The sequence below is a fragment of the Oncorhynchus mykiss genome, chromosome 2 (genome assembly GCF_013265735.2).
Source record: "Oncorhynchus mykiss isolate Arlee chromosome 2, USDA_OmykA_1.1, whole genome shotgun sequence".
Classification (NCBI taxonomy): domain Eukaryota; kingdom Metazoa; phylum Chordata; class Actinopteri; order Salmoniformes; family Salmonidae; genus Oncorhynchus; species Oncorhynchus mykiss.
Genome location: NC_048566.1, coordinates 91,549,516 through 91,559,609, shown reverse-complemented (window position 1 = coordinate 91,559,609; position 10,094 = coordinate 91,549,516).

Genomic DNA, 10,094 nt, shown 5'->3' with positions numbered 1-10,094 from the left:
CAAATGGTGTTTGCCAAAAGGCATGTGGGAGACTCCCCAAACATATGGAAGAAGGTTGTGTGGTCAGATGAGACTCAAATTTAGCTTTTTGGCCATCAAGGAAATTCTATGTCTGGCACAAACCCAACACCTCTTATCACCCTGAGAGCAACATCCCCACAGTGAAGCGTGGTGGTGGCAGCATCATGCTGTCGGATGTTTTTCATCTGCAGGGACTTTGAAACTGGTCTGAATTGAAGGAATGATGGATGGCGCTAAATACAGGGAAATACTTGAGGGAAACCTGTTTCAGTCTTCCAGAGATTTGAGACTGGGACGGAGGTGCACCTTCCAGCAGGACAATGACCCTAAGCATACTGCTAAAGCAACACTCAAGTGGTTTAAGGGGAAACATGTAAATGTCTTGGAATGGCCTAGTCAAATCTCAGACCTCAATCAAATTGAGAATCTGTGGTATGACTTAAAGATTGCTGTACACCAGTGGAACCCATCCAACTTGAAGGAGCTTGAGCAGTTTTGCCTTGAAGAATGGGCAAAAATCCCAATGGCTAGATGTGCCAAGCTTATAGAGACATACCCCAAGAGACTTGCAGCTGTAATTGCTGCAAAAGGTGGCTCTACAATGTATTGGGGATGTGAATAGTTAGTAAGTACGCTCAAGTTTTCTGTATTTTTGTCTTATTTCTTGTTTGTTTCACAATAAAAAATATTTAGCATCTTCAAAGTGGGAGGCATGTTGTGTAAATCAAATTACACAAACCCTACCAAAATACATTTTAATTCCAGGTTGTAAGGCAACAAATAGGAAAAATGCCAAGGGGGGTGAATACTTTCACAAGCCACTGTACCAAGTGGTGTGCGAGGAAGGCTCTAAAACTTGTCAAAGACTCCAGCCACCCTAGTCATAGACTGTTCTCTCTGCCCCCGCATGGCAAGCTGTACCGGAGCGCCAAGTCTAGGTCTAAAAGTCTTCTTATCAACTTCTACCCCCATAAGACTCCCGAACAGCTAAACCATGAATAAGGTCTGATAGAAATAACACCATTCTCCATGCACTGAAATGTACAACTTGATAAGAGATGTTGATAAGAGCTAGTTAAATGAGTAATCCATCTGGATAAGGGAATAGTAAATATAAATGACACTTGTTTAAGATCTATTTGAACTTTTAAATCACTGGAGAAAAATGTGAAACCAGTCATGAGGCTAACTGAAGCATATCAACATATCAGCTTTCCGGCAGTAAAGAAAACAATGACCAAAAAGAAAACAAACATGTACCTGTGTGAAAGAGAGACTGTGATTGAATAGCAGAAAAACATAAGGTCTTATTTAATGATATGGAGTTATTTTATTATTTATTTTTATTTAACCTTCATTTAACTAGGCAAGTCAGTTAAGAACAAATTCTTATTTACAATGACGGCCTACCAAAAGGCAAAAGACCTCCTGCGGGGATGGCGACTGGGATTAAAACACTCATCACGACAAGAGAGACAACACAACACTACAAAAAGAGAGACCTAAGACAACAACATAGCAAGGCAGCAACACATGACAACACAGCATGGTAGCAACACAACATGACAACAACATGGTAGCAACACAACATGGTAGCAGCACAAAACATGGTACAAACATTATTGGGCACAGACAACAGCACAAAGGGCAAGAAGGTAGAGACAACAATACATCACACAAAGCAGCCACAACTGTCAGTAAGAGTGTCCATGATTGAGTCTTTGAATGAAGAGATTGAGATATGGAGTCTGAGCTTGATAAAGAGAGGCTATGATAGAGTAGCAGAGGAACACAAGGTTTTATCTAATGACATGGAGTCTGAGCTTGATAAAGAGAGGCTATGATAGAGTAGCAGAGGAACACAAGGTTTTATCTAATGACATGGAGTCTGAGCTTGATAAAGATAGGCTATGATAGAGTAGCAGAGGAACACAAGGTTTTATCTAATGACATGGAGTCTGAGCTTGATAAAGATAGGCTATGATAGAGTAGCAGAGGAACACAAGGTATTATCTAATGACATGGAGTCTGAGCTTGATAAAGATAGGCTATGATAGAGTAGCAGAGGAACACAAGGTTTTATCTAATGACATGGAGTCTGAGCTTGATAAAGAGAGGCTATGATAGAGTAGCAGAGGAACACAAGGTTTTATCTAATGACATGGAGTCTGAGCTTGATAAAGATAGGCTATGATAGAGTAGCAGAGGAACACAAGGTTTTATCTAATGACATGGAGTCTGAGCTTGATAAAGATAGGCTATGATAGAGTAGCAGAGGAACACAAGGTATTATCTAATGACATGGAGTCTGAGCTTGATAAAGATAGGCTATGATAGAGTAGCAGAGGAACACAAGGTATTATCTGATGACATGGAATCTGAGCGCGGACCAGTTTCATGGGCTTGGTAGCCTGAAACGGAGACAACGTGCCTACTAATTGGCACGTGTGGTTATGAGGTTACAGCAGGGCCTGAGCCTATGTTTACACTTTTTTTTTTTAAAGGTACAGTGTTAGAAAGGTGTGTTACACTGTAGGCGTTAAACCTGTGTTAAAATTCTTAAAATACAAAAAAGTGATAGTGTTGAATAGTGTTTGTGAAAAAAAAATCTACAAAAAAAAATCGGTTTTAAAAAGATGTTGGTCAATGTTTTCTCAAACAAATTTTGTCACTGAGCAAATGTCAGGTTTGCTGAGTGCCAACTTGAACGTTCTGTTTACTGTGAACACTGAGGCTGTACCTGCTTTAAAGTTAGTTTTAAGAGTGGTGAAGTGGGCTACTGTGGCAATTTGATCATTATGCATGCCTACCGGAGTGACGTACCGTCAAAAACAATGCAGAAAATGCATCCCATAACATTTTAACATGGAAATAGCTGTTCTATCTTTCACCCTACAGCAGCAACCAATGTGTGGTATTCAATGTAGGCCTACATTCCATGACAACCTTTGAAAAAAACATGCAGGGTGTCACGCCCTGACCTTAGATATCCTTTTTATGTCTCTAATTTTGTTTGGTCAGGCGTGAGTTGGGGTGGGCATTCTATGTTTTGTGTTTCTATGATTTTCTATTTCTATGTTTGGCCGGGTATGGTTCTCAATCAGGGACAGCTGTCTATCGTTGTCTCTGATTGGGAACCATACTTAGTTACCCTTTTCCCCACCTGTGTTTGTGGGAAGTTAACTTTGTTTGATGGCACATAACCTTAAGCTTCACGTTTTGTCGGCGGCATTTCGAATAAAAGAGAAAATGTACTCTCACCACGCTGCACCTTGGTCCAGTTCTTTTAACGGCCTTGACACAGGGTTTGACATAAGATATTTATCCAGACAAGGAGGTGACTGAAAATGTTGTGTTGTTTGATGAAAGAAAGCACTTTACAAAATAAAATGCAGCATTATTCTCATGCCATTATTACAGAGAATCAGACAAATTAGGCTATCCTCTGCCTATTGGCTACTTAGCTCATTCAAGCCTGTCTCAAAATACAACACTGCCACTTTAAGACAAAACAAATATCTGTTTTGTGCTCTTGTAGGAAGCAATCACTTCCCCATTGCTGACTACAAATGATCTATAACTGGGCTAATAACTCACTAACTAGCAAAGGATATAAACAAATGTACACACATCGCTACATGTAGCTCTGGCTTTGATCTCAAGACAAGCACATTTACTCACGACCACTCATGCCGTTAACACCGTCCAGTTCAAAGTGAATGGCACAGATCCATTTATGGCAATGATCTATTTGCATGTAGGCCTGCTGCAGCTCTGATTGGTTATGGTGCACTGGTCTGTGTAGAGTAAGTGCCTGAGTCGTGGCTGTCAATGCAATAGAACCCTATTTCCGATGCTTTCTACCTACAGCAAAATCGTGCATAGTTTTGCATACTAAGTCTTGCATAGTTTGTTTTGTTTCAGTATGTTGCATTGAAAGTGGCTAATATTGCATTGATTTGATTGCATTCATGTTCAATTAAAACAATTCAAAAGAGAGATACTGTCAGTTTCTCCCATCCTGTTCGGCTCCATATTACCCATCCAAACATAACGCACTGTGACTGGATCTCTCATTTTCCTTCTCTTATTAGAAAAGCACAGCCGTAGTGACTATCAAATCACAGGAACACAGTTTGAAATATCCAGATCAACAGAAAGTAGTGACTATCAAATCACAGGAACAAAGTTTGAAATATCCAGAGCAACAAGTATCTTTAATGTTAACGTATGTACATTGATGTCCACATATTACGGCATTAAATACGTACATTACATACACGTAAATGTCCATTAATCAAAATGTGTCCAGTATGTATGGATGCATACATGCCAACAGATGGCAGTATTATACAATGTAACTTTGAACCTTCCCACAGGGCACACACTGGTTGAATCAACGTTGTTTCCACATTATTTCAATAAGATTACATGGAATAGACGTTGAATTGACGTCTGTGCCTAGTGGGTTGGTTGTTGAGACAGAGAACGAGAGGGAGAAAAACTTAGGCTGAGAGTTTATTGTAAAAAGTTAGTAACATAACAATAGAATGGATTTTAGAAAAAATATGAATCCTAGGTTTATTTTTTAATTTAACTAGGCAAGTCAGTTAAGAACAAATTCTTATTTATTTAATGACGGCCTATCCCAGCCAAACCCAGACGACGCTGGGCCAATTATGCACCGCCCTATGGGACTCCCATTCACAGCCGGTTGTGATACAGCCTGGAATTGAACAAGGGTCTGTAGTGTGCCAGTCTCTATAGGGGTGCCACAGAGTTCAATTCTTGGGCCGACTCTCTTCTCTGTATACATCAATGATGTCACTCTTGCTGCTGGTGAGTCTCTGATCCACTTCTACGCAGACGACACCATTCTGTATACTTCTGGCCCTTCTTTGGACACTGTGTTAACTGACCTCCAGATGAGCTTCAATGCCATACAACTCTCCTTCTGTGGCCTCCAACTGCTCTTAAATGCAAGTAAAACTAAATGCATGCTCTTCAACCGATCGCTGCCCGCACCTGCTTGCACCCGTCAGCATCACTACTCTGGATGGTTCTGACTTAGAATATGTGGACAACTACAAATGCTTAGGTGTCTGGTTAGACTGTAAACTCTCCTTCCAGACTCACATTAAGCATCTCCAATCCAAAATTAAATCTAGAATCGGCTTCCTATTTCACAACAAAGCATCCTTCACTCATGCTGCCAAACATACCCACGTAAAACTGTCCATTCTACCGATCCTCGACTTCAGCGATGTCATTTACAAAATAGCCTCCAACACCCTACTCAACAAATTGCATGCAGTCTATCACAGTGCCATCTGTTTTGTCACCAAAGCCCCATATACTACCCACCACTGCGATCTGTACGCTCTCGTTGGCTGGCCCTCGCTTCATACACGTCGCAAACCAACTGGCTCCAGGTCATCTACAAGTCTATGCTAGATAAAGTCCCGCCCTATCTCAGCTCACTGGTCACCACAGCAGCACCCACCCGTAGCTCACGCTCCAGCAGGTATATCTCATTGGTCACCCCCAAAGCCAATTCCTCATTTGGTCGCCTTTCCTTACAGTTCTCTTCTGCCAATGACTGGAACGAACTGCAAAAATCACTGAAGCTGGAGACTCATATGTCCCTCACTAGCTTTAAGCACCAGCTGTCAGAGCAGCTCACAGAACACTGCACCTGTACATAGCCCATCTGTAAATAGCCTATCCAACTGCCTCATCTCCTTACTTTATCTTGCTCCTTTGCACCCCAGTACCTCTACTTGCACATTCATCTTCTGCACATCAATCACTCCAGTGTTTAATTGGTATATTGTAATTACTTCGCCACCATGGCCTATTTATTGCCTTACCTCCCTTATATTACCTCATGTGCACACACTGTATATAGACTTTTTCTACTGTATTATTGACTGTATGTTTGTTTATTCCATGTGTACCTCTGTGTTGTTGTATGTGTCGAACTGCTGTACTTTATCTTGGCCAGGTCGCAGTTGTAAATGAGAACTTGTTCTCAACCAGCCTACCTGGTTAAAAAAGGTTAAATAAATAACAATAGAAAAGTGGCGGCTTTAGCACTGAGATGCAGTGCCTTAGACCGCTGCAACACCGGGGAGCTCCTAGGCAGCCATCGTCATTATCTATAGACTTGTTTTTAATTCTCAAGGTATTATTACTACTATTTCAGAGGTAGTGTTCCCTTCCACTACACTGGTTTTGAAGGATTTACAGCAGTGTTTCAGCTGTGTAGCGCTAGAGCAAAACACCTTCGGGCCCCCACCAGGTTAAAGAAGCACTGATTTACACTATCAACACTTGTGTTGTCTCAGTCTCCGCGGGTTTACTGACCCTGTAGAGTTAATCCCTACCATCAACACCCCTACCACTCTACCACACACCAGATGATATGCTACACTATGTAAATTAATAGAACAGTATTAAGGACTGGTTTAATTCCATATAGCGGAAGATCCTCGTAAAAATGTCAAGGTAATTTCCGATTGAGCCGACATATGCAGCTCTTACCGTGAATGCAGTAACCGCGAACGCGGTAAAGTTGCCTTTAAATTTCAATCAAGCCATAATGCGGCTCTTGAGCGATACTTCGTCGATATGGATTTAATCCAGCCCTTAAACCTTCATAAACATCTGATGCATACAGCAGTAATGTTCAATTCTAGTTGTTTGTTTTGGACTAAATCCAGCCCCGAAGTACGCCTATTCAATTCCACTCCAATTTAGAGTCTGGATGCAGATTGACAGTTAAAGACTTGTCGATGCGAGCCGCCTGCTGGAGCCTTTTCAGTCAGTGAGTCTCTCTCTGTCTCTCTCGCTAAATGAAAGTAATTCTCTCATCTCATCTAGACGGGAGACACAGCACATCCTGTCTGTCTGTAGAACAGGCACAAGGCAGTCAGATCAAGAGAATGGCTTGTGAAGGAATGAGATTAGTTCCCTTTGTGCAAAATCTGATTGTGTGAATTGGATGATGGCATAACAAGCGCGACCTTGTTGCGGGGCCTGCCGAGGCAGTAATTAGACCTTCGTATGGAAGCCATTACAGAACTCACCACAGAAGGGACAAGGGAACGGGCATTGTCAGAGCTGTTTATTGTCATCCAGTAAGACTAGTGCTGCCTGTCAATTAAGAAAGTTTTTCTAATTATAATATAATTTAAAAAATAATGGCCCGTTTGCAGAATAAGGAGAACCACCACTACCCAGCAGAAATTAAACCTTGATTTACATTTTGTTCTTTGGATAAAGCATATCTCTATGTCATAATACTGCTTTTTCTTATCCTAACCCTAACCACAACCGTAACCTGGTAAAACACTTTCAAAACCACCCTACAACCTCCCTCCGCATCACCGGTCTGGAGATGAAAGCCTCCTGGATCATATTCCAGAGGAGAGCAGCTGAATCCAGGTGGATAGCAAAACTTGAGACCTTGGCACCACTTCGTATGAATGGTAAAGAGTAGGATAAAGCATTGACAGTGGGAGTTAGTGAGGGCCTAATTTAGAGAGCAGGAGGGGCCACCGACACGAGGAGGAAGTTCAAGAAAAAGCTATGTATTTATTTGCTCAATCTGGTTTTGTCTTTTTTATATTTAATTGTATTATATCAAGCACTTTAACATAACACTTATCTTTGTAGAACTTAATCCCTTCATCCCTTGGTGTGATTTCCAATTATGTCCTGACTTATTTAGTTATTTATCTATTAATTTATTGATCCAGTTTGCATGTTTTATTATATAAAATTTGTTTTAAAATTGAACTTTCCCCAAGCACTTCATCAAAAATGGCCTTCGTCCTGTTGTTGAACTGTGATGTGTGACCCCTCGGAGCTCTCAGCCTTTCATGTTCTCTCACCCTCTCCAGACCAGTCTGATGTACAATATAGAAACAGGGTAAAAAGTTGCTACAAACCCAAGGTTTGATACCAGCATAAACAGAAACCTAACCCTAGCTTCATGTCCACACACCGATTCAACCTCAACCCTAGCTTCATGTCCACTTCCTGGTTCAAACCTAACCCTAGATTCATGTCTGCGTAATAGTTAAACCCTAGTTTCATGTCCACACCCCAGTTCAACCCTAACCCTAGCTTAATATCCACATACTTTTTTATTTTTACCTTTATTTAACTAGGCAAGTCAGTTAAGAACAAATTCTTATTTTCAATGACGGCCTAGGAACAGTGGGTTAACTGCCTGTTCAGGGGCAGAACGACAGAGTTGTACCTTGTCAGCTCAGGGATTTGAACTTGCAACCTTTCAGTTACTAGTCCAACAGCTCTAACCACTAGGCTACCCTGCCGCCCCATCCTAACCACAACCTTAACGGAACCCCCAAAAATCACCTACAATTTTGAGTGAGAAACAAATGGGATGTTTCGTGAAAGAGATCTGGCACACAGTCAGGTCTTTAAAAAGCTAGAGCAGATCAGTTGATGCGGCACATCAAACATTGTTTTGTAGTGTCATGTGCATCGGCAAGACTGAGTCAGTGAGACACCATTTACACAATAATATCTCTCTCTCACACACACATATACACACACACACATCCACTACACCTTCCCTTGTGCCTCATGAAGACAGGAGGTGGTAATTGTCGAGAGGGGGGGGAGTATGTGTGTGTGTGTGTGTGTGTGTTTGAGGCAGCCGGTGCAGCAGAACTTCAATTTGCTATTTGTGTCTCTTTGCAGATGATAATTAAAACAACTCTACCCCCCTTCCCCCTCCCCTCTCCACAGCGGTGGCCGCTGTGGCGTTACTGCGTGTCCTTCAGCGGGGAGCGTCCTGACCTGATAGTTTGGTCTTTGTTCTGATTGCACGCTGCAGTGAACCGGCGATCAGCTTTGCGGGTTCAGAGATGCACCCTGGGAGAGGAGCTATCTCCACGCAGCGTGCGGGGAACCCCAACATTAATCTTTAATTAAGGCCTATTCATTTATAAGGGATGGCACTGCAGTCAATCTGTGAAGAGAGTGAAGAGCTAGATATGAGCAGTGGGTGAGGGTTTAGTGTGTATGCTAATGTGTGTGGAATCCTGTGTGTGTGTGTGTGTGTGTGTGTGTGTGTGTGTGTGTGTGTGTAATGAGTGGAGGGAGGGATAGCGGAGGCTGGGCAGAGCCATTACGTCTACTGGTTGAGCTCATTCTGTCTCATCAAAGTCCAGGAACCATTGTTCTGTCAGGGAATTCACCGTTTTTTTTCTTTCTCTTTAGCTAATCAGGAGACTCTGATCTACTACCGCCAGGAAGGGATACCTTGAATTGAGAGAGAGAGGGAGAGAGAGGGAGAGAGGAAGAGGGAGGGAGAGACAGGGAGAGAGAAAGAGGGAGAGAGGGCATGAGAAAAAGGGAGAGAGGGAGAGAGAGAGGGAGAGAGAAAGAGGGAGAGAGGTAGAGAGAAAGAGGGAAAGAGGGAGAGAGAAAGAGAAAGAGGGAGAGTGGGAGAGAGAAAGAGGGAGAGAGAAAGAGGGAGAGAGAAAGAAAGAGGGAGAGAGAAAGAGGGAGAGGGAGAGAAAAAGAGGGAGAGAGGGAGAGATAAATAGGGAGAGAGAGATACTCTATGTATAAAAGATGGATCAGAGTATTTATCTCCAAGATAAATAAGCAAGATTTAGAGTGTTCCAAGAAAATATCCTTTGTTAGCCTACAGTATGATATTTGTTTCAATATGGTCCATAGGCAATAGATTGGTGGTTTCCTCTGTGTGGGAACATGGCACCCTATTCCCTATATAGTGCACCTATTGGTCTCTGGTCAAAAGTAGTGCACAATAAGGAATAGCCCACCGTCTGGAATTGGAACACAAACCACGCCTTCTCCTTGCGGCAAGATTTGTGTGTCGGTAACAGTGAGAAACAGATGGGGAGTTTTGCACCTTTGTGAGGCATAGCAATTGGGAGCGATTAAGCGCTCTTGCTGTAGGGACACCCTCTGAGGTACCAACCGGCTCCAAGAAAGCCCCAAGCCCTGCTCTTTTAACTGCACTCTTCCTGAAGACCCAGGAATTGCCATGAGAGAGAAGAGACAGAGAA